Below are 24,527 nucleotides of genomic sequence, written 5' to 3'. Positions count from 1 at the left end.
GGATGTGGTTTTCCTTCCTGGCCACTGGAGGAATTCGGGGGCACTTTTTTAGGAATTCCAGAGTGTGCCCGTGGGCCACGGCATCCAGCACCCAACGGTCGGTGGAGATGGACTCCCACACGCTGACGAACTTCGCCAGCCGGCCTCCCACCGGGGTGCTTCGGTGGGGGCCTGACGCAACGGCCGGTTCAGTCTTGTTTGGAAGCAGCCTTGCCTCCTTGGCCTCCATGGCGACGACGGCGAGATCCACCCGATTCACTTCTTGTGATGAGGAACGGGCCGCTTGACGGTAGGTTGAGGAGCCGCCACCGAATCCTTTGGAGGTACCTTGCTTGCCTCCGGAGTTCCGAAAGGGCAGCCGCCGTTGCTGCAGAACTCCCAAGGCCCGAGCCGTCTCCGTGACGGTCTTTATGGCCTGCAGCGACTCATCCACTGTCTTTCCAAACAGATTGTTCCTGTCGAAGGGCATGTCCAAAACCTTGGTTTGCACGTCCTGGCGGATATCCGTCGCCTTGAGCCACCCCCGCCGTTGAAGGCAAACATTGTTGCCCAACTGGCGGAAACCGGTGTCGGCAAGGTCCGTGGCCACAGTTATGGCATGGTCCGAAGCCACCTCACCCTCCTGTAGGATCGCCAGCGCCTCTGCCCTCTTGTCGTCGGGGAGGAAGTCCAACAGGGTGGCGATCCTGTACCATGATTCCCTGTCGTAGCGGGCCACAATCGCTAGGGCGTTGGCCGCCTTAATCGACGTCGCCGCCGAGAACTCGTCGTCCCATGGCATCCAGCCTCTTTCCCTCGCCGTCCGGTGGGGAAGTTGAAGCCGATGCCCCCCACACCCCCCGCTTTCTTCTTGGCCGCTGCAGACACGACCGAATCCAGGGTCGGCTGCGCCCAAAAGGCACAATGGGGCGGCGTCGGGGACCCGGTCCCTCTTGGCAGGTGTCGTGGACGGGTTCTTGAGGAGGGCAAGTCCCTCGTCTCAGATGTCATCCAGCAACTTCCTCTTGGCCTCGCGCCGTTGGTAGAGAAAGCCTTCCTTCTTCTCTTCGGGGCAGAGCTGAAAAAGCTTGGATGCCCTGGCAATCATGGCGTGGAAGGAGCCAATCTCGTAGGGTGGGGACACCCGAGGGATAGGAGACGGAAGGTCAGTCACCGCCGTAGTCATCCGTCCCCGTCGTGGCCGTGTCTGTTCCCGTGTCGTCCCTCGGGATCGGGGAAGGCGACAAAGGCTGAGAAGGCCGTGAGGGCTAAAGGGGCACTGGATGAATTCTCCTCCTCTTGTTTGAAGGGCTTCCAACCGACCCGGTTCAGCCAGGTCATCCGGCGGGGGTAGGGGCAGTCTCGTCCTCATCTCCGTGCGTAAGGCTTGGATTGCCGTCAAAATGGCCGCCGAGTTGTCCTGCGGCTCGGGCTGCGACGGGCACGACGGTTGCTCCTCATCCACGGGAACCTAGTCATCGTTACCACCCTCGCTCCCGTCATCCCCCTCGTCGAGATTCCTCCCATGGGACCGGGCCTCTTCCAGATTCTCTGTCAGTTCCTCCTCGGAGGTCGTGTCAGTGTCCGTAATGGAACCCACCCCCGCCCCCACGCTCTTTTTCCACCGGGGTCTTCACGTGGGGTCTTCTCGATGGGCTTAAAAGAGGATTCCCTCCGCGGAGGCAGGGAAACTCTGGGCCCCGAGGTCGCCTCCACTGGGAAAGCCTGGGCCGCAGCGACTCCCTCGATAGAGGCCTTAGCCGGGTGAATCAAGGCCTTCACCACCTTGGGCGCGCTTGAGGCCTTCACCTTAGGGGGAGAGTCACTGCCTCGCTCCCCTTCGGTCGGTTCCTTCGAGATCGACCGGGGCCTCTCCAGAAGCTTAGCCGGGTTCTTGGACTTTCTCTTCCCCGAGCCAGAGCGGTGAAGGTGCGCCCTGCCTGGCAGCCGTGGAGCCCGACCGTTCGGCGCTCCCAGTGCCCGCGGACTCGTGGTGCTTTGCCTTCTGTTGGGCCCCCGTCGCCGGGGCGCCCTCACAGGACTTAGAAGACTGCTCAGACGACTTCTTCTCACCTACTGGGCTCTTGCCTTCCAGCCAGTTGGAGAGACGGGTCTGACGATCCCTCATAGTCCGATCCGACATGTTCATACAAAACGCACAGTCGTTCTCCACGTGCGTTTTGTCCTCGTAGAGGCAGTAAAGGCATTTCGAATGCTCGTCGTCCTTGAACACCTTTTGTAGGTTGCATCCCGGGCAGTTCCTGAACAGTTTTCCGGGAGTCGAGCTTCCCTGCTCCTGGGCCATGGTCTTCTCGTCCGCGAGGTAGGCCTCAGAAACTTCTGGAATCCTCCAAGAAGTGTAACTTGACGAAAACTTCACCCTTGAGGGGCGTAGATAAATGCGAAACGGGTCCCCGTTGATCGGAAGTAGAAATGGTGGAGCTTGAGGCTCGATTAAACCGAAAAATGAGATAAATCTCTTTGAAAAAGTGCAAAACTCAGTAAAAGCTCGAGAGCTATAGCACGAGGACTCCCAACACTTGAACATGCGGTAAAAATCTGAGGATGGCTGCCAGGGGCGGGGCTTAGGGAGAGGGCAGTCATTGGCTGGGGGCAGTATGACCCAGAGACCAGTGATTGGTTACTACTAAGAAAGACAGATCAGAAACTAACCTGATACTTATTTTTTCTTTACCGAGGATTCCCAGCCTGACGGGGAATATTCATGACCATGTGAATCCATGCCAGACCCCATGCTTGAGAAATATATAATCTTTTTGTTTAAATATTCTACCTACATATGAATATACAGGCAGTTGGACAGGTGTCCCCTATGAAGATCTTAGGTATAGATTGTGTCAAAATTCTGTTGAATCCGCCCAGCACATATTGACACAATGCCCCAACCTAAAGTCACATTATTAAAAGGCTTACTCCTCCATGGTAAGAGAGATTGGTAACATAGAAGGAAATCAATTTGGGAGAACACTATTTGATGCAACCTCACTGACTATAACGGGTGCAGGCTTCCAAGTATGGATTGAGATGGTAAAATTGCTCTTGAATAGTTAAGTCGAGAGTATATGAGTGGCCTATTAAGTCTAGTGTTCTAATTGAATGCGCCCCCTAGTAGCGGGAGATGGAATGAGATATTTTAAATTGTTTTAAATAGTGTATCCTCTAGATGAAATTTGATTGCCATGTTGTCTCTTTTTAAAAATGGAAATGTATGTAGCTGATGCATATATTTTATTATCACTATATTCAAGGATTGTCTAATTTTAAATGTATTTGTATTAAAAAGGTGTGTGCTTAAGGTTATCTTTGCAACCAAATGCACGAGAAATATAAAAATAAATAAATGTTTAAAAAAGGAAAGTTGCGTAGGTAACAGGAGGCACGTTGCAGAAAGTTGAAATAACTTGCTTGCTGATAAGCCTGGGAACAAAAAGACTGCCTGCTGGAGAAAGAACCCCTTTTACTGAACAGTTCTACCTGTTATTTGCTGTAGAGCTTTTATAGTGTCATGTTCTTTCTTTACCTTCTCTAGAGCCTTGTCTAGTGCTGCTCCAAAAAAACAGCTCTCTTCCACAGCTTTGTCAAGTGGATTTGCTAGTGTTTCAGGTTTAAAATCCAGCCATCTAAGCCAGTCGTATCTTAATTATGCTTGAACCAGCCATTAGTCTTGCAGCCATTTCTGCGGCATCCAAAGTGTTTTGGATGACGGCGTTTATGGAGTTCTTGCCTCCCTTATAATTTTAATCCTAGTTGATTTTAGGGGTTGAGCAACTCCGTCATTGAGACATTATGATAAGATATTTTATTTATATTGCGCTCGTACACAGGTGTTTCAGAGCACGACCAGGTAAAGGGAAGGGAACAGAGGAGAATACAAAAACAACGATCTTACTAGGTGCAGTGACATTGAGAACATGCAAGTGCACGGGGAAGGGAAAAGGGGGAAAAAGTGCATGGAAGGGCGGAAATTGGAAAGTGCGGAGCATAGGAGAGAAAAGATAAATAATAAGTAAATAAATAAAAAGGTAATCAAAACAATGATAGTGCAGCCTGTGAAGGCAAAGTGCAAGGTTTGTCAGAGTGTATCTGATAAGTACAGAAGAGGAGTGGGGGGGACTGTATGGGTAACAGATACAGTCCCCAGTGCAAGGGGTGGCCAGGAAGCAGTGCATGAGGGTGGCAGAGTGAGCAGGTACCTGGGCCTGAAGGACAGATGGTGGCCAGGTGCAACAGTGCCAAGAGAGAAAGCAGGGGAGAAGAGGGGCAAAGGCAAAGAGGAAGGTCTTGAGGAGCTTCTGGAACCGTAGATGGCTCTCCTCAAGTTTCAAGGTGGCAGGGAGGCAGTTCCAAAGGGAGGCCCCAGCAGAGGACTGGGATCTACACCCAGCTCGTTTCTTTGAAAAACGACTGACCCTGAGGGAGTTAGAGGAGCAAAGGGCTCGAGAGGGGAGGTATGTACGGAGGGATAGTTTAAGGTATTTTGGACCCTGGCCCCAGAAAGCCTTGTGGACAATGCAAAGTGTTTTAAATTGAATCCTTGTGTCAACTGGGATCCAATGAAGGGATTTCAGAGCTGGAGAGATACGATCCCAGGGCTTGAGGCCAAGGACAAGTCTTGCAGTCCTGTTCTGGATTAGTTGTAGAGGGTGGGGAGTGGAGACGGGTAGATTTAGAAAGAGGCTGTTACAGTAGTCCAATCTGGAGAGAATCAGAGCTTGGGAGACCGTGAGATTCTGAGGGAAGGAGAGGAAAGGAAGAGTACCTCTAAGGAGGTGCAGCAAAATGTTTGATTTTATTTTTTTTAGAGACTTCAGATGTGTGGAGAAGGAGTGTGGAGTAATTTCGTCCCATTGAACCAGACTATACCTTGCCATAAGGGAAGTAGGATTTGCAATCCTGACCTTATGCGCTAGAGACACAGCTATTTTGCTTCCGAAAGCGTAGGTTTTCTTGCCTTCTTAATCATGCGGGAACTCACTAGTTGATAAAGGAGCACCGCCCCTTTTATGGGTTGTGGTACACACGAGAATCCATTTTAAATGTAGTGGGTCACTAGGGGCTGCTTTCTGTGGTTTTTTTTAAGCCCTCATTAACCAAATTACTTGGCACTGGGTTACTTAATGACTGTAATCCTTTTAAGCACACGCTTAAGTAATGGGATTGACATTGAGGCAATTTTCTCGTTATTAAAATATCTTCAAAGAAATCTGTCTTCTCCTCAGGGTCTTGTGTTTAAATATTGAACCTTGAAGCTGCTATTTTAAGAAGGTCAGCATATAAAACCTGATACTCTGTAGGTAAGGAAGGGGTTGGTGGTTCTGCTAGATCTGGTGAAGGAAGGGTATAATCATCAGGATTAATTTAAATCTGTTCCTCCTTCTCTACACACATTTCCTCATCTGTATTAACGTCCTCAATTACATCCTGGTATTACCCTTGATGTTTTTAGAGTTCACTCAAAAAGGGGATCCCTTTTCTCTATGTTGTTAATTTATCACTAAAGTCCATGAAGGACTACATTTTTACCATCATAGAAGCAAACCTTTCCTCTCACGCATGTTTATTTATTGAATCCTAGAAAGTTGGTTGTTAAAGAAAGCCATTGCTATCCAGTCTGAAGAGAAAGCAGCCTGCGGGGTTGCTTTTTTGTGTTTTACTTGCTTTCATGCTGCCTCATCTAGTTACGACCCCAAAGAGATGGGCCCCTCTTTTGGCATTTCCTTCTGTAGGCATTGAACTGTTTTAGATGCTGGACTATCCTTCGAAATATGTTTCTCTCCACTTAACTTCGAAAGTTGTTTGGATGTTCTGTGCTTCGATTTCATAATCTGTCAAGTGTTCTGTCGTACTTTTATGTTTATGTGTTTCCACGCCCTGTTAGGTCGAGGGCTTTGGTGCCAAAATGGTGTGTTCAGTTTTAGGTTTTGGGGTAGAAACCGAGTATTCTGAAGATCTTTCAACTTTTGAGTGGGCTTCGGTTTGTCCTGTGCAGCTTTATGGAATTCAGGGGATGTCTCCACAGCAACATGCGGCGTCAGTCCTATGGTGGTGGGGGCCAGCTGTGAAGAAACACATGTTTCTTCTATATCCTGCTCTTTGGCTTCGCTCTCAGTTTAAAAACCATACAAGCCTTGCGCCGAGAGTGATTGTGATCCCTTGCAGACAAGTGAACATCTGGTGCGTGTTCGTCAATTGGAATCTGGTGTTGCACGATGGGTACAGTTTAAAAGGAGATTTCGCTATAGGGTAGTCTGAAAATGGGTGAGCTTATTTCAAGTAAAATAACTTGTTAAAGCCATTCTCTCAACAGAAAAGTGAAAAGGTGTGCCTTGGCCCACCTTCCACTCTCCCTACTGCATCACCTTTCGGTGAGATCTCAGTGTCGAACAGTGCCACCTCTGCCGTTGAAGCAGATGCCGAAATGTAGTAACTCTTCGCGTTGCACGCATTGAAGCGTAGAAATGGTGCATTTAAAGTAAAACGGACAACAAGTCATCAGAACGGAACTTTTACAGAAATCCGTTGCCATTTGGAAAACAAACTCTCTCGTGTGAATTCCATTTTGAATGGCGGACTGATTTAATATTCACGATATTATATTACCATCTACCTGCCCAAACCACATCAAACTTTGCAGCTACTTGAACATCTTTAGTAAACCGGTTGGTGAAATACCAGGTGGCAAGCATCCTCTTTTGGCCTGTTCAGTAAGTGAGGAGCTGGTGACAAGAATAATTTTACTACATCCATCAACCCAGCTCGGCCCTGCACCGTAGCAGCACAATCACAGTGCATATCGGCGACCAGCCTTGGACTATGTCAGAAGGCTTTGCCTAGCCTTTTCTTCATAAATACAACGGCCGTTGAGCCGTCTTGCTTCAACTTTTTACCTATATACATTATTGTTCTCTTGTGAATAGTGTTTGTCCTTGAATATGAGCCCCTGATGAATTTCCCTTGAATTTAGTAGATGAATGTGAATATGTATGAGGAATGAAACATGTCGGGTTGATTGTGTATGATGCAGTGTGAGTACTTTGGTGCAATTTAGCGTGGAGCACAGTGTGGGCGAATTAGCTGACCCTAGACTGTTCAGCTTATTTAATCTAATATTTTCTTATAACTATAGATTCCTTTTTGTATTCTGTAGGGTGGAACCCGAACAATATTGGTTCCTTTTTTATGCCACTGTAACTCATATAGTATCTGTTTAAGGTTGTGTGATGCATTGTTTACATGTTTTTATTGTATTGTGTTTATGAATGATGAATTGTAATTGAGAACAATTCTTTTCTTTTATCTATTGATAAATTATTGAATAAAAACTGTTTTATACTATGACATGATTTTTTTCTCTCTGTAAGTCTACAGAGTAGTACTAACCAGGCTATATGTTTCGATATTCCGTTGTGGAGAATAAAATTCCCTTGATGCGTGGTGCACGATACCTGATTTGGTTTTCGATAGATGCAACACCTGAACAACACACTGCTCACCAAACTTTTTGTATGTTTGTAAAGGGTTGTTTCCCTAGTTTGGAGGAATGTTTGGTGTAGCAGTATAAATATCCTCCTACCTCTCCTTTTTGTGTCAGTTGGCCGAAATGTAGTAAACCTGACCTCAATTAGGCTTCAACAGCTTCGACCGCTATAGATTACAGATACTCCGCATTTAGCATACAACCTTATTGGTGGCAAAAACAATCTGAGGACATCGATGCATGAAGGATCATGGGTACCCGGACAGGATAGGGATAGTGTTGAAGGTACACCTATGCCGAGACCAATTTTCAGATTCGAACAAACAATATGTAATACTCAGCACCAACCACTAGATGGTGGCCTATGCAAAGCATGTGAATCTAAGCAATGCCACAAGCCCCAGAAAAAAATATATAAAACAAATAGTTACCCAGTAATTGTCTGTGGCTTGCATCTGCTTGCAATCTCATGCTATGCATAGTGCATCATCTAGTGGTTGGCTCTGGGTATTACTTATTTTCTTTTGAAAATCTGGGTGTCGATAGGGGTATTCCTGTCACACTATCACTAGTCTACATGGACAGGGACCCACAATAAGTCATGCACCAAAATCCTCAGATTGCTTGTTTTCCTGCCCTGAACTTATTTTGTGCATCTAAGTGAGTGAGGTTGTTTCTAACCAACTGTTGCTTCTCCCTTGTGGGGAGGTTGGCCGAGCACATGTGATTCTAAACAGATACAAGTCACAGAAAGACGATTACTGGGTAATTAATATTCGTCTTCCGAGTCTTGCGAGTTTGCTTATATTCAAATGGTATGCATAGATTGCCAGCACAACTTGATTGGAGGTGGACACTAAATACGTCAAAGGTAAGCAGATCTTTATAAACTTTAGAACCTTTAAGTGCATATGATATGATAGTTTATTTGTATGATACAAAAGTTTATTTGTATAGCGCCTATACACAATGTGTTTCATAGCGCTTCAAGGCAAGGGAGGGAACAAGGGAAAATAGAAAACAGTGAACATTCTTACAAGGCCTTGAACAAAAAAGAATGAAGTTCAGGAAGTATCAAACAAGCCCAATTGACAGTGCACCAAGAATTCCCTTTTCAAACAAAAAGGGGATCCCAATCACACTCCCAACAGGCAAATCGGCCATCCAAATACTATATTAGTAGCTCTCAACTTATTCTTGTACCATTCAGGTATAAATCAATACCATATTTCAAAATTATCAATTTTACTATCCAAAATGATCACAATATCTCCACTGTTAATTTGTTGAGCATAAAATGTCTTACCTTCCCCAATTCCTTCTACTTAAATTGTTCTCAATTTCTAAACATTGATTTTTAGACAATTTTTAAAACGCAATTTATTTTTTTACAATATCAATTCAAAGAAAATTCTATTTCTTCAATTCATAGAACATTTTCTTCAAGGTCGACAATTCCCAGGCTTGGCGAGTTACACTGCCATAACTATTCTTCTCAAGGCATTTCCGGTGCCAAGACCCGGAGTATCTGTACTGACTTTCTTGTGTGCATCTGTCGCCGTGATATCCGTCTCTTCAATTAAGCAACCAGTTCTCATCAATCAGCCCCCCAAAATTATTCAAGGTCTTCCCTTGTGTTCTTTTCTGTTCCTCCCTTTGGTTGCCAGTGGTCACATATTGACATGAACACTTACTCCAAGGGATTTATATGCCGGCTAAATCCCTTGGAGGAAGCGTGCATTTCACTTGAGCGTTCTTGGAGGCAAGCTCGGAGTGTACCATGGGGCAGATGGTTTGTTCTTAGACCACCAGCTTCATAGAAGAGTTGCTGAATAATTCCAGAAGGCCTGAGGCATTCTCTTGGTGAGGAACTCTGGAAAGTTAGCTTCTAGCACATTGAACAGGAAGGTTTTGAATGAGTACCGTTGAGTGAGGAGCCTGACCTTTGTGAGTCATAGTCGAGTGGGTGAGTCTGAAAATGGGATGACTGCGTGGTCAGATGAGTCAAGTAGGATAGAGTCTGCACAGGTGATGGAGGGGGATGACGTGAAGACAAAGTCTAGGGTGTTGCCTTTGTTGTGCATGGGGGAAGAGTGAAAAGTGTGCTTTGAGTGTGGCGGTCAGCCTGTGACTCTGGCTGGGGGTAACGGGAGCGCTCACAGAGATAATTGGATCCCCCGTGGACCCCGTCCCACAGGCCTTGTTGTTTGGAATATGGACAGGGGAGAACGCTAAAAAAATGTCCAAATTCCTGAACGTGGGTGCCATGGTTGCTAAACGGTGCATCTTACAATGTTGGAAACGCCGCTCTCCCCCCACCTTCGAAATGTGGCTTAGAGCCCTTACCTGGGTTCAGGCCTGTGAGGAGGAGTACATTGGGTCTCTGCCAGCACCATCTCGCCCAAAGAATGTATGGACGGAATTTTGCACCTATTTGAACAATAAAGATGAGATTGAGGACTTGGTGCCCTTGACCGTTCCTCTGGACACGCTACCATGAAGACGGGGGCGGCCGCCCCCCCTCCTCTTAAGTTGTCAGCACCCCTCCCCCCTCCCCGAGCCGTTCAGAAATGTATGATGTAATACCCGACTGTAATAATGCGAATATGTGGATTTCTGTGTAAACTATGCTATTCCTGTCTTGACTTCCCTTGCCAATAAACAAAAGTTTAAAATAAATAAATAAATAAATAAATAAATGTGTGTGCTAATTTGGCAGAGGAGAGTAAGATGGAGATGTCTGCAATGAAAGAGTCACTCCTATGAGGTGGGCTGTTAGGGAGATTTATCATTGTTATGCTTCATCCCCTCTCCCAGTGAGACCCCCAGCACTTTTTGCTGGACATCTGGACCTTTTTCTGAAATCCTGAATGAGTAGAGCCTTTTTCCACTCATTCATTCATTCTTATGGGCTCTGTCTTTTGGAACTCTATTCTTTGTATTTTACCTGTACGATGGAGTATATTTCTCTCCATAACTCTTAAAGCGATCTGTGTTTTACTATTGCAGCACACAGCTCCTTATGGTCAGTGTTGCTGGGGACCCTTGCGGTTCTCCTTTGAGATTAAGGTCTTTATCCTAGAATAACTACAGTTCTTAAGGATAGAGGAATACTTAATATCTTTCCTAAAGCTTTATAGTCCGAGAGATTGTCACCCCAACTTAGGTGCCATGCCAAAGGGATACATATTATCCCCATCTCTCTGCTCCTGTGACTTTTTAGTCACAATCTCCTAGTTATGGCTGGTGGCAGTGAACCTGTTCTACCAACTATTGTGTAATTTTTCTACCGCAGGCTATGTCCATAGCCCCAGTAGTGCACAATAGGGACACCGAAGTACCAACTTGGCCCCCCCCTTCTTTTTTCACCATTACCAACGTTTTTCTTTGTCAGCCCTTCTACCATACTGGGAGGCGGAGGGGGAGGCATGTGTGCGTTTTTTGCCTTTGGCGGGAACCCTTGGGTGTCCCCACTTAGGCTCCAGAGTGCCTGAGCAGGCAGGGAGTGGAGGAGGAGTTTTCTTTGTCTGCCAGAGTGCCTGAATGGGATCAGCTCCCACTGGAGGTCTGGCTGTCCGGATTGGACAGCCAAAAGCCCCTTTCTGTAAACTGCTGAAGAATATTGCAGAGGAGTGAGTGCTGGAACTGTATAAAAGCTGAGGCTCCTAGAGTGAAAAGCATGTCGACCACTGTAAGCTGAAGTAACGGAAGAAGACTACCAGAGACACCTGAAGACCCTTTGTAACACTGAAGCAACCACTGCAGTCCTGACCCTGTTTTTTGTGTGACAGAGTAACCCTGAAGAGGGCGACTCCTTCCCTTTGACTGGTGGGAACAACCAGTCCCAAGATTAACTTTGATTTGAGCCATCTCCTGAGGTTCTGTGAGCTTCCAGAGCTGCAGAACCCCAATAACAGGACACCTGCTGCCCATTTCGAGTGCGATGTCGTGGAAAGGAGAAATCTCTCCAAATCTTTGCTGTGTAGGACTGCAAGAATCAAAGATTTACCAGGCGAATTGCGGCCTTTGTTGGTGCTGCAGAGAAGGCGTCAAAACTTCAGAGTGACCAGAGAAGTTGCTGAAAGTCGTGCCAGAGGTCCTCTCTTGAGACTGCTGCCAAGACACCCCGTCCATTGCCCTAACTTTCATTAACAGACCCTAACTTTCATTAACAGGTCGGGTCCAGAGTTGCCAAATTGTGGAGCATCCAGCACAAACATTTTCTTCAAACCTAAGGTACTGTGGGGAGAGCGCACTTAGAGGTGTGCAGGGCAACCCCCTCTTATCCCAAGACTCAAGCCGCTACTTTAACGAGTCCTTTAACTGGGTCTCCAACATTGGTTAAGCATTCTTGTATCTTCTTTCCTTGAGGCTAGAAAGATTCCACAGGAAAGTTTGATTTTGACTGCTTTTCAAGACTTTAAGCCACTACAAACTGCCCTTTAGCTAGGGTTGCATTTTTGACTTTGAAAGACTTGCTGTGCCGTGAAACTTCCCACAGAACTTTAAGCTTTACTAGGATAACACCAACCAACAGTTTTCCTTCCCAAAAATCACCATCTTATATGTGTAGGTTGACTAAATGCAATTACTGTATCACTTTGTGGTTGTGCATTATTACCGATGTTACAGGACTTTGACAAGTCAACCGTACGAATTATGCACGTTCAGCAACTACCAACTAAAAAGTGGCCTTTTGAAAGTATTGTAAAGTATACCTATGTCTGTTGGTTTATTGTGCTAAGTATTTAACAGTGACTTGTGTAAACATAATACATCTATATATTTTAATATAAATATAAGTGTTTCTTTGATGTGCGTCACTAGCTAGGTTCAGCGTACTCACCCAGAGCTCACATCTTCCTCTTAAGATAAGCCTGACTTCTCTGTCACTCTACCAAGGTCCTGAGCTAGTACAGATTGATACCAAGAGTTGGGGGATCTACAAAACACTGGGATAGCTTACTAAAGCCTTACCTCCAAGTAGGACTTTAGGAAAACTCACCTAACGGTCTGTTATTGAGGTGTAAGGTGATAGATTCCTTGTGTGATATAGGGAACCGGCAGGCGAATGATTCAAATTAGCTTATTCTGGGAGAGGGGATGATGGATCATGGCCAATTGCTACTGCAGATGTTGCCACCCCGCTTCCTGCCATTCCTGGTCGGTCTGCACGTTGGATGCAGTAGCCGTTGGGTTAGAAGGATGTTCAAAACATGTGGGGAAGATGTGATAAACCATGTTTCAGTGATGAACCGGGCATCAAGGTTGTTGGATGAGATGAGGTCAGCGATCTCTGCAGCGTTAGCGACTGCGGAGAGCATTGAACAACATAAGAGGGTGTGTGCATGTTGTGCGTGGGTGTTGGATGGGGGCACGGGCAATACTGAGGTTTTGCATGGTGATGTCTTATAGAACTGCATTAGATCGCCAAGCTGGGGGAGGGTGTTCTACTCAGGGCTGAATGCATTTAACCCCTTCTACAAATGCTTTAATCTCTGGCACCTTCAGCCAGGATATTTTTGAAGTACTTTAGGCTGCTAGATTTACTTCAGAGTTAAAGACCAACCCAAAGTCCAACAATTGTAATATATATATTAGAATATCTGTTGGTGTAAAGTCAATGTCGAAAGGTTAACTCCTTTAACCATACAGCAAATTATGAAACGTTTCCACTTTTTGAAATAGCAGTGTCTTGGTTTGGTTTTTCTAGCCTCCCTTAGAATATACATACATATTCCTGGGAGTTTCAAATGCCCAAACTATGATTTCAGAAGCCAAGCTGCCCAGTTCAATATTTGAGGGCATGGATGTATCAATTCCCCAAGTTGTTGTGTTAGTGAGTTGTGTCTGGCTTGTTCATTGATTGGAGCTTCAGTTGCCGTCCTTAAGATATGTAGGTACCTTGTTTTTCGTGCCCACATTAGGGCTACAAGTAACTGAGTGAGTTGGTTGTGTAGTAGTTCACGGACAACATTGCGTAGAAGTGGCGGGGGGGAGCATAAGCAAAAGTCCCTGACCAGTTCATCCACATGACGATACCTGGAAACCCTTTCTCTGGAAACCTGTATGCAAAGCTGGGGCATTTCATATTGTTGTGATCCACTGTGGGATGTCCCCATTTTTTGAAAATCTGTATGTTTGTGTTGATTTCCCAATCATGATTTTGTTGAAGCATTCTGCTTAGATTGTCCGCTAGACAGGTCTCCCTGAGAATATGTGCTTGGATGTCAATCCCTCTCCTAATGCATCATTTCCATATTGCCTGCGCTAGAAGTGATGTGTGATGAATTTAGTGGACTCATCACGGATTCCTCAGCGGTGACCTCCTCCCATGTGGCCAGGGCACGGCAGCCGCTACCTGATCCTGGGGCCAGCTTTATGAGGGAGGAACACATAGGAGGAGACTGCTACCGGGGAGATGTCATGACTTCACTACAAGGGACGCAGTATTTTCCCCTTCCCCAGAAGGAAGACCTCCTGATGTCCCAGACCTTCATGGCATACTGTCAGATGAGTCTTCCCACTGGTAAGAGAAGTGAACCCTCTTCTTCATATTTTTATTATGGCCAAACGCACCACCATAACACCAACTCACACTGATCAAACATAAGACCTTTTTCTTATAAAGTTGCTTTTGTAAAACCAGTAACAAGAACTATTCAAATGCCATGTGTTTAACAACCTCTATGGACTTCAACTCCCAGAATTCCCCAGTACTGAGACGATTAGGATGCAGGAGTTTGAACCATGTACCAAGATCGTGAACCAGAATGTACAGACTAGTTTTTCCAAAGCACCTCGGAAAGGTTGGGAAATTGTGCTAGAATTGCCTCTACTCTTTCGAGGTAAGAGTATGCTAGTGTTAGTTGTTAGGCAAAGTTTATATGCAGTACTCCCTGGGAACACTACAAATAACTGACTACAGGTATAGGAAACCCAAACTTTGGTATAAGCTTGTACTACACAGTTTTGGTAGCGTGTTGAGCAGACAGGCTTACCTCAATAGGGGTCAATGTGAGCTGTAGTGGAGTTACGCAGATTTACAGTTACAAGTATTCAAATAAACTCTTACACTCAAGGTTTTTTTAAAATAATTTATCAGTCAGTTCGAATAAGACTTCTTCAGAAGGCAACAATATAATAGTAACAATCAAATACACTTAATTAAATACACACTCTTAATATCTCTAAATCAGTAGATACCCTTTGGGATGGCCCACAGACACTACCTACACTCTCAGGTGACTTCAATTGCTAGGGTACTGGGGACATTAACATATCACTGTTGCATTTAGAATCATATGGTAATAAGTCAAAAGGAAAAGATGATTTAGAACATACAAGAGACCACAATTATTCTTAAACAGGCAAATACTTTTGGATCCTCCCAGAAAGAGTCATTCAGTACAATAGGCTAGGCCAAAGTCAATGGGCAAAAGTCTTCTACAGGATGAAGCACCTCTGGTAGGTAAATTGAAAAGTCTTTGCACAATGTTTTAGAAGTCTTTGAAGAAAAGAAGATTCAAATGTAGGACCACAAGCTAATTAGACTTGTGAGTGGTAGAAGATGCAAGCAACTCTACAGCAAGAAGTAAATTCTCTCAGACTTTGTACAGTACCTTTAAAATGAAGAATAGAGGCAGCAGATGACTCCAGTTCCTGTGCAGATCTGCAGGTCTTACTGTTCCTGGGCCTCAGTCGTGGGGACAAGAGGGAGGACATCGGGAGACTCCTGCAAGGCACTGGGGTGGTCAAAACTCGCAACCGGAAAACTTCACTTTCAGTGGCTGTTCAGTGTTTCAGCTCCTTGCGTCTACCGCAAATAGCAACACTGCGGTTCCTGGCTGTGGAGAAGAACTTTCCTTGCTTCTGGGGTCCCACACTCTGTTGAAGGGGCTCAGGCTTGGTCAGTCCTGCTTCCTGGGAGTCCGGAGGATCTTCCTGGAGCTCTAAACCAGCTTAAAAGCAATGCAAACAATCTGGCGTTCCTCTCCCTGGCTATACGGTTTCCAGAAGCAACTCTGTGGAAATTCAACTAGCTCCGAGATGGATGTCCAGGTGGCTTACTTTGGAGTTGATTGGTCCCCCCAACTCAAGGGGAGAAGTCGTCCTTGCAGGGGCTTCTCTGTCGATGCTAACTTGGCATTTTGGCACTGCAGCAGGGCTTCACCGAGCAAACCAATGGTCCAGGAGTTGCAGCAGGCATCCTCTTCAAGTTCTTATTTGGTTCCTTCGTCCAGTGGTCGACTGCCTTCCGAGCCAAAAGCCTCGCCTTTTATTCAGTTCTCTCCCATTCATTCCAGCCTACCTGTCAGTCACCCAGCAGTGTGGCTGTCCTTGCCGGACAGTTAGCCGGCCAATCACCACAGAGTGCATTTGGGTCACCTAGGAGACGAAGCACAGGGAGTTTCGGGCACCTCCCTCACTTCCTCCCTACCCCAGACACCCTGGAGCCAGAGGTGGGCTTCAATTGTGAATCCCGCCAATGCAGAGCGAAGAATGGGATCACACCTGAATGAGTAAATCTCAAGAAGGACCTTTCCACAAAGAAACAGAGAAAAAAGAAGACTGGGGCCATTTTGACAAAAATTGCACCCTTGGGTGCTTTACTGCAGATGTGAACGCAGCTCGCGGTAAATGCACACAATGGTAGTTAAAAGGAAACCACTGCCACCAGCCCTTCAGTGAGGAAAGGGTAACATAAAACATGCATTACTTACCGTAATAGCATTTCTGATGATTGTATCTGCTTAGATTAACATACTGTGCATATCGTCCGACATCCAGTGGTAACTGCAGAGTATTGCATCTTGTCTTTCGGGACCGAAAGGGGATATCGGCATGGGCGTGTTTGTAACACTATCCCTATCGTAACGTGTAGTGTACCCAAAATCCCGCACGCGCTGAGGTGCCTCCGAAAGTTTTTTTTTCTGCCATGAGGGAGCCCAAGGCTATTCTGTGTGAGTACATGAAGAAGAGAGAAAGTACTAAGACGTCCATGTTGCTTCCACCCCGAGCGGGGAGGTAGGGAGGGTGCATGTGAATCTAAGCAGATACAATCATCAGAAATGCTATTACGGTAAGTAATGCATGTCTTCTGATGCTTGTTAATCTGCTTAGAATCGCATGCTAGCGAGCAGTACCCGAAGTTGGAGGTGGGTTGTGAGAAGGCACAGTAGAGAAAAGATGTCTTAGTACTGCTTGTCCCATCTGAGAATCTGACCTAGAATGAGTGTCTAGGCACTAGTGTTTTGTAAAGGTGTGTACAGAACTCCAGGTTGCCGCTTTGCAAATGGACTCTAGGGGAACATTTGCAATGAATGCTATGGAAGCCCCAGTGCCCCGAGTAGAATGTGCTCTAGGCTTGAAGGGCAGTTCTCATGAGTGTAACAGTGTGATGCATTTGACAATCCACCTTGAGACAGCTGATTTAGAGACAGGACCACCCCCCCCTACCAGCTGCCACTGAAATGAAAAACTGGTTTGTTTTCCTCAGTGGTTTTGTTCTTTCCAGGTAGAACATGACTGCCCTGCGCACATCTAGTGTGTGGGATTCTGGTAAAAGGTAGGTAGTTCAATTGATTGGTTCACATGGAACTTCAAGATGAATTTAGGCGTGAATCTGGAATCAGGGGAACTACCTTATTCCTGTCGACTAACCAAGCGGTCTAGAACAGAAAGGGCCTGTAGTTCGCTAACCCTTCTGATAGAAGTGGTAGCCACTAGGAAGGCCGTCTTATAAGTAAGGTCTTTTAGACCTGCTTTATGCATTGGCTCAAAGGGAGATCCCATGAGCCTGGTTAAAACCACATTTAGATCCCATCCAGGAGCTGGGTGAGAAATGGGAGGATAAATCCTCTTAACCCCTTCCATAAAGGCCTTAATCACCGCTATCTTCCACCACAACACCTTTTGTTGTGATGTGGAGTAGGCTGAAAGAGCAGCCAGATGAACCTTTAGGGAATTGAAGACCAACCCTGTGTCCAACAAATGGGTTAGGTACAACACAATGTGTGTGGGTGAGCGATGGGATTGACACGCCCTTGGTATTACACCAGATGACAAAATGTTTCGATTTGCTGGCATAGCAATAACGGGTGTTGAGTTTTCTAGCTTCCCTGAGTATGTCCATGCATCTCTGAGGGAGCTGGAGGTCCAAACTCTATGACCTCAGGAGTCCAGGCTGCAAAGTTCTGAGTTTGTGGGCATGGTTGTAGGGTCTCTCCCACCCCAACCCCCACTCTCCTTTCCTGAAACAACATGTTGTACGGGCAGGGTAATTTCACTGGTGGGGAGAGGGATATTTCCATTAGATGAGCGAACCAGGGTTGGCGGGCCCACACGGGGCGACCAGTATCTTGGTAACTGGTTCCTGGTGCATCTTGTGCACTATCTTGTTGATAAGGGGAGTCGGGAGGAAAAGCGTAGACAAATTTCCCTGACCATGTTATCCAGAGACTGTTCCCCTTGGAGCGGTTCTGGGGGTACCTGGAAGCATAGTCTTGGCAGCGGGAGTTCTCCCGAGTTGCGAACAGGTCGATCTCTGGGAAGCCCCATTCTGCGAAGATGTTGGACACAAGGTCTTTGTTCAGACGCCATTCGTATTCTATGGGCCGAGGGAAGTCTCTGCTGAGCACGTCTTCCAGAAGATTGAGTTCCCCTGGAACATGTTGGAACAACAGAAACATCTTGTGTTTGAGAGCCCATATCCAAATGTTTTGGGACAGCTTGGATAGACCTGGAGAGTGAGTGCCCCCCTGTTCGTTCAGGTAATAAATGACAGTAGTGCTGTCTGTTGGAATCAGCACTGTTTTCCAATGTAGTTGCATCTGAAAGGCCTTTAATGCCATGAACACCGCTAATAGCTCCAGTAAATGTATATGGTTGGACGCTACTTGTGCGCAGTCTGTTGAAGCAGGTGAGGCCCCCCCCCCTCCATCCTGTGAGAGAAGAGTCTGTCGTGAGAGTGGCTTCCACTGCAGGGGTGGTGAAGGTTTTCCCCTTCAAGAGGTTTTCTCTTGACCACCACTGCAGAGAGAGAACGAGGGCTGGAGAGACAACTACCAGATCTTCCCATTGTCCGCTGGCCTGACACCACTGGCTGTTTAGCCACTCTTGCATGGGATGCATGCACAGCCGCGCTTGGGGAACCAAGTATATGCATGATGCCATAATTCCTAGCAAGCGCATGGCTTTGCGCACCGTCACCTCCCGACTGGCTTCATATTGAGGGATCTGAAAAAGCATGTTCTGAACCCTCTCGTTGGAGGGGAAGACTAGGCCATCTTTCGTCCGTATTAGAGCTCCCAGAAATTGTTTTACTTGACTGGGTACTAGACTGGACTTTTTCTCGTGGATAGAGAAACCGAGACTGAAGAGAAGGTCTACGGTCTTTTGGGTGTTCAAAAAACATGTGTCGTAAGAGTCCCCTATTATGAGCCAGTCGTCGAGGTAAGGGTAAACCAGGACGTATAGTCTGCGCAGGTGTGCTGCTGCTATTACCAGGAATTTTGTAAACCCCCTTGGCGCCGAGGCGATGCCGAAGGGGAGCACCTTGAATTGGTAATGCCGGTCCTCTATCATGAACCTTAGATATTTCCTGTGCGCTGGCAACATTGAAATATGAAAGTATGCATCTTTCATGTCCAATGTTGCCATGTAGTCCCCCTGTTTCAACAGTGGGATCACCTCCTGTAGCGTTACCATGCAAAACCTGAGGTTTTATTAAATTGTTCGGTGTGCGCAGAATAGGATGCATGTTGAGGTCCTTTTTGGGTACAAGGAAGTACACTGAATAAATACCCTTGTTTACCTGAAGAATAGAGACGGCTTCTATAGCAACCTTTCCCAGCAGCGCTTCCACCTCTTGATTCAGGATCTGAGCGCAGTGGTCTGAATTGTGGAGGTCGGGCGAATTCCACGCAGTACCCGTGGGAGACCGTCTCTATGACCCACTGGTCGGAAGTTATCCCCTCCCATGCCCTGAGGAAAGATGTTAAGCACCCCCCGACCGGGGTGACATGGGAGGGGACATGGATCTGATGGTCATTTCGGACCAGAGGATGCGGCTCCTCTAGGATTGGGGCCTCCACCTCTGGCTTTTCCGCATCGCTGACCCCTTCGTGGGTAATCTGCAGGGCTTCCTTATGTTTGTCCAGCATTAAAGTTTCCTGTGCTATAGTTCTGACTTGCACGGGACTGCCCTCGAAAGGACAGACGAGAATTGTTTCCCCTTTGGGAGGGAAGGTCTTCGAGTAATCTGTTGCAGGGATTTAAGAGTCTAATGCTCTTTTTTGGCCGTTTCCAGGGCCTCATCGACTGTTTCCGAAGAGGTTACTTTCTTCAATGGGTTTGTTGATGAGAGCGGCCTGTGTTTCAGGCTTGAAACCTGAGTTACGATGCCAAGCGTGCCGCTTAAGTAAAGTGCCCTGGGCCAGAGACCTGCCTGCTGTCTCAGCAGTGTCCAGAGTGTTCTTTATTACATTCTGGTTTACTTGCCTCCCTTGGGCCACAATGGTGAGAAGCCTGGACCCGAGGAGTTCTGGGACCTCCTGGAGACTTTCCTGTACTAGGTTTCATTGAGAGTCTGCATAACTCGCCAGCAGCGTAGTGTTATTCGCTATGCGTGTGGTATATGCAGAAGCTGAGGTAACCCGCTTACCTAAGGCATACAACCTCTTGGGATTCTTTATCCGGAGGCGCCTCCCCCGTAGCAAGGGGTACTCCTGCCCGTTTCCGGGTGGTAGTCACTACTAGGGAGTCGTGGTGGAGTACCCTTTAAAGTATTGGGGGTCCGAAGTAGCTGGCCGAAATAACTTTTCTACTGTTGGGTTCACTTCCCGGGTCTGAGCTGGCGACACCACGGAGGGGGCCAATCTTCTTTTAACAGAATTAAGGAGAGGAATGGCCTGGCTAGGGGGTTTCTCCTTGAGAATGTCTTCTACAAAGTCCTGCTCAGGTACCGCCTCTTGAGTAGTGATTTGGAAGTGATCTGCTGCCTTCCTTAACATGACATTGAAGGCCATTTAGTCGTCTACAGGCGAGGCCTGGTGAGTCGAGGTGGATGGAGGGGAATCCAGGCACAGAACATCAGCATCCTGATCTTGTTGGGGGAGCGTTCATGGGTCCGTCCCCACTTGCTGGGTTTCTTCCCAATTGTCCGTGGCATCCGCCTGGTCCTCATTGTAGCCCTGCAGGAAGGAAGGTTCTTCATCTTCACTGTAAATGTCTTGATAAGTATCCATCTGGACGATGTCTTCATGATGGACGGGGACCGAGGGCTGATTATCTTGAAAAAGTGTAGCCGATCTAAGATTAGGTTCTCCACGAGATCTTTTCGGGGAGGGATGTTCAGAAAAATTGATAATTTTTTCAAGACGATCCATGCACCCTTCAAATTTCTCCCTTGTCCACTTAGAGGAACTAGAAGGGCCTACGGGTGGAAAAGGAACAAGTTACTTACCTGTAACTTTTGTTCTCCAGCATGGGTCTGGCATGGATTCACATGCTCATGAATATTCCCCGTAGTCAGGCTGGGAATCCTCGGTAAAGAAAAAACCAGTATCAGTTTCGTTTCTGATCTGTCTTTCGTAGTAATAACCAATCACTGGTCTCTGCGTCATACTGACCACAGCCAATGACTGCCCTCTACCTAAGCACCGCCTCTGGCAGCCATCTTCAGATTTGGAAGCACGTGAAGTGGCAGTATGACCAAGTGAAGAGCCGCAGAGGGGTAGGCGGGAGGGTTCGCATGTGAATCCATGCCAGACCCATGCTGGAGAACAACAGTTACAGGTAAGTAACTTGTTCCTTCTCCAGCATGGGGTCTGGCATGGATTCACATGCTCATGAATAAAGAATACATAGCAGTACACACATGCACAACCACGGGAGGTGGCAAAGGCTCAACATTAAGCATTACATCAAACTCAACATTAAGCATCTTACCTCCTCACCAGGCTCACCTCAGGCGAACAGGTTGCGCAGCACTGCTTGGCCGACCCTGGACTCCTCCCTGGAATCCCGATCGACGCAGTAGAATTTCGTGAAGGTGTGCGTCGACCTCCACGTAGCAGCCCTGCATATGTCCAGCAGGGGCACACCAGAAAGGAACGCCGTGGTAGCTGCGATCGCTCTGGTGGAATGGGCTCTCGGACGGCCAGGCAGCGGTCGGTTTGCCAACCGATGACAGCACATGATACAGCCGGAGAGCCATCTGGAAATGGAAGCCTTCGAGAGAGCCTTCCCCTGATTGACAGGTCCAAAGTTCACAAAGAGTTGTGACGTCTTCCGAAAACACTTTGTGCGGTCCACGTAGAACTTCAGCGCTCTAGCCACATCCAGCGAGTGCAAAGTCCTCTCAGCCGGCGACGAAGGCGACGGGAAGAACACAGGCAACACGAAGGGTTCGTTGAGATGGAAGTCCGACGGTACCTTGGGCATGAAGGAGGGGTGCGTCCTGAGCACTACCCTCGTGTCGTGAAAAGTCAAGTACAGGGCCTTGCAGGAAAGGGCCTGGATCTCTCCCACCCGTCGTGCGGAGGTGATGGCCACAAGAAACGCTGTTTTCCACGACAGAAACTTCAACGGGGCCGAGTGCAGAGGCTCGAACGGAGGTCCCATGAGCTTGGTCAGCACCACGTTGAGCTCCCACGCCGGGGCCGAAGCCTTCACCGGCGGGAACGATCTGAACAGTCCCTTCATGAACTCTTTCACCAGACGATGAGACCACAAGGACGTCCGGCCCGTGGTTCTGGTGTATCGGGAGATCGCAGCAAGATGAATCTTGATGGACGCGTGTGCCAGTCCAGCTTTGGCCAGCGTCAGCAGGTACGGCAGTACCTGGGGAGCCGTAATCCGTAGAGGGTTAATCTTCTGTGCATGGCACCAGACAGAGAACCTCTTCCATTTGTGTCCGTAGCATTTAAGAGTCGAGGACGCCCTGGCCTTTGCAAGAACCTCTCTGCAGTCGGCCGGTATGTCGTATCCTCCAAACTCTAGCGCTGCAGGAGCCAGGCCTGCAAGTTCAGCGATTTCGGGTCGTGGTGGAGGATGGCACCTCCTTCCCTGGAGAGTAGATCCGCGTCCACCGGCAGCTTGATTGGCGGGGACGCTGACAAGTCCAGAAGGTCCGGGAACCATATCTGCCTCGGCCACGCAGGTGCGACGAGGATCATCCTGCACCATGACCTCTTGAGCTGGTTGACGAGCCGGATTAGCAGTGGCAAAGGAGGGAACGCGTAGAGGAACAGGCCCTCCCAGGGGAATGAGAAAGCATCGCCCATGCTCCTCGCCTGGGGAAACCTGCTGGCGAACCTCCGGCACTTGGAGTTCGTCGCCGTCGCGAACAGGTCGATCTGGGGTGTGCCCCACCGTCGGAAGAGGCGATCCACTAGATCCTGCCGTAGTTCCCACTCGTGGCACGAGCGCAGCTCCCTGCTGAGTGAGTCGGCGATGGTGTTTTTTATCCCTGCCAGATGAAACGGCACCAGAAACATCCTTTGGGCGACGGCCCAATGCCACAAGTCCTGCGCCTCCTTAGACAGTGCTGGGGACCTGGTTCCACCCTGTTTCCTGATGTAAAACATGGTGGTGGTGTTGTCGGTGAAGATCCTCACCACCTTGCCCTTGAGGGACGGAAGGAAGGACCTGAGGGCCCAGAACACTGCACGGAGCTCCAGGACGTTGATATGGAGGGACTTCTCCGTCGGGAGCCAAAGGCCTCTCGCGTGCAGATTTTCGGTGTGCGCTCCCCACCCTTCCAGGGAGGCATCCGTGGTCACTGTCTCCTGGTGGTCTGGGGTCTGGAAGTCCATGCCCGCCGTCAGATGCGCGCGGGTGCCCCACCACCGGACCGCACGGCGGAAAGTCTCGTCGAGTGTGATCCTCTCCTCGAAGCCGCCCGTCGTTTGGATCCAGCGCGCGTCCAGGAACTCCTGCAACGGGCGCATCCGGAGCCTGCACATGGGAATGAGGTAGATGCAAGAAGACATCATTCCGAGGAAGGACTTGATGGACCTCACCTTGGCCGCGTCGGAAACCAACATCCGCTGTACCTTGCCCAGGATGGACCTGGTCCTTTCCTCCGACGGGGAGGCCAGAAGGGACACTGTGTCGAGCTTCGCTCCCAGAAACAGTGAGTTTTGCGCGGGTACCAGGTGGGACTTGGCGTAGTTCACGGAGAATCCCAGGTCCGTGAGAAGTTGGACGGTCCTTGCCGTGTGCTCCACGAGCTCCCTCGTCTTGGCTCGGATGAGCCAGTCGTCCAGGTAGGGGTAGACGTGGATCCCCTCGCGGCGCAGCTGCGCCGCCACCGGTGCAAGGCACTTGGTGAATACCCTGGGTGCCGACCGTAGTCCGAAGGGGAGGACTTTGAACTGGTAGTGACGCCCTTGGACCACAAACCTGGGGAATTTTCGGTGCCCCTTTAGGATGGGAATATGGAAGTAGGCATCCTCCAAATCCAACGACGACAGGAAGTCTCCTTCCTCCAGCTGACCCAGGACGTGCTGGAGGGTGACCATCCGGAACTTCTGCACCTTGATGAACTTGTTCAGACGTCGCAGGTCTAGGATGGGGCGCCATCCTCCCGTCTTCTTCACGAGGAAGTATCTCGAGTAAACTCCGGAGCCCCGAAGCCTCTTTGGGACGAGTTCGATGGCGCCCTTCCTGAGCATCGCCTTTACCTCCAGGAGAAGCTGAGGGACGTGAAGCTCTTTCCTGGCCACGGGGGGATGCGCGGGCACCTTCTTTGAAACTCGAGCGCGTGGCCCCGGGCTAAGGCGTCCAGCACCCAACGGTCGGTGGAGATGGACTCCCACACGCTGACGAAGCTCGCCAGCCGGCCTCCCACCGGGGTGCTTCGGCCGGTTCAATCCTGTTTCGACGAGGCTTTGCCGCCTTGACCTCCTTGGCGACGACGGCGGGGTCCGCCAGACTTGCCTCGTCCTCTGTAGGCCTCCTGAGACGACGAGCGGGCCGCTTGACGGTAGGTGGAGAAACCGCCGCCGGAACCTTTGGAGGCGCCCTTGCCTCCGCTGCTCCGAAA

At 48.4% G+C, this 24,527-nt stretch overlaps 1 protein-coding gene across 1 annotated transcript in view; it reads right to left on the bottom strand.

Annotated features, from left to right (window-relative positions):
• Window positions 1-24,527, bottom strand: part of WDR36 (WD repeat domain 36) — an 804,166-nt gene that overhangs the window by 43,513 nt on the left and 736,126 nt on the right. The gene's annotated exons all lie outside the window — the stretch shown is intronic.

The sequence above is a fragment of the Ambystoma mexicanum genome, chromosome 6p, assembly GCF_040938575.1.
Source record: "Ambystoma mexicanum isolate Mex_15411 chromosome 6p, UKY_AmexF1_1, whole genome shotgun sequence".
NCBI lineage: Eukaryota > Metazoa > Chordata > Amphibia > Caudata > Ambystomatidae > Ambystoma > Ambystoma mexicanum.
This window is presented reverse-complemented; position numbering and strand designations above follow the sequence as displayed.